Genomic DNA, 774 nt, shown 5'->3' with positions numbered 1-774 from the left:
TTTTTTTTTTCTTTCCTGATGAGTGAAATTGTGAATCCTATTAAAAATTTAAATCCTAAAAATTAACATTCAGTCAGAGATGCAAGTTACACAGGCCTCAGACTATTCTGAAGCCTGATGATATAAGCACTTCAAATATGTAATCAGGCTCCATGGCTCCCTGCATGCATTTTAAGTGAGATGAAAAGGAAGGTTTGAGCATTTATAAAGAATTTGGGGAGTGTTTTGGGAGGCTACTAGCCCTGGCATGGATGGAGACTGTCTCTGCAGGTAGATGAGCTGTGAAAACCAGGGACACTGAGCAGAAGGGGAAAGGAGAAGAGATTTAGAGGGAGAATGCAAGAAAGCAGCAAAGAAGAGCAGCAAATCTGTCCTTACTGTAATAGTCTTTCCACCACAGCCTTCTGGTGAGCAGCCTCCTCGGGGCTCAAGTTTTCCAGCTCCTTCATTATTGGAGGGGTAAATTCCTCCCCATCATCAGAGGTTTCATCTTCCGATAACCTGGACTCCCCCATTCCATTGGGGAGGTTGGGAATGTCAGGACAGGATTCTCCTTTCTCTGTCTGGAGGGCATTGATAGCGCGTTGACTTTCACTCTGGAGCACGTAGGGTTCCACTTCGCTCAGCGCCTTGATCAGAGTCTCCTTGGTTAGCCCCGACTCCAGCAGTGCTCCCAGCAGCTCCACTTGAAGATGACTCAGCTTCGAGACCATGGTCTTCAGGCTGGTGTCTCTTGGATTTGAGTTTTTGGGTTATCCTGCTTCCAGCTTCCCT

The 774-nt window shown here is 46.5% G+C and overlaps 1 pseudogene; it reads right to left on the bottom strand.

Moving 5' to 3' along the window:
- Window positions 1-92: 92 nt before the first annotated feature.
- Window positions 93-768, bottom strand: LOC104531635 (hepatocyte nuclear factor 1-alpha pseudogene; annotated as a pseudogene).
- Window positions 769-774: the final 6 nt, after the last annotated feature.

The sequence above is a fragment of the Antrostomus carolinensis genome, unplaced genomic scaffold (genome assembly GCF_000700745.2).
Source record: "Antrostomus carolinensis isolate BGI_N321 unplaced genomic scaffold, ASM70074v2 C12978006, whole genome shotgun sequence".
In the NCBI taxonomy this organism is placed as follows: domain Eukaryota; kingdom Metazoa; phylum Chordata; class Aves; order Caprimulgiformes; family Caprimulgidae; genus Antrostomus; species Antrostomus carolinensis.
Note: the sequence above shows the minus strand (reverse complement) of the source record. Positions and strands in the feature narration are given on the sequence as shown.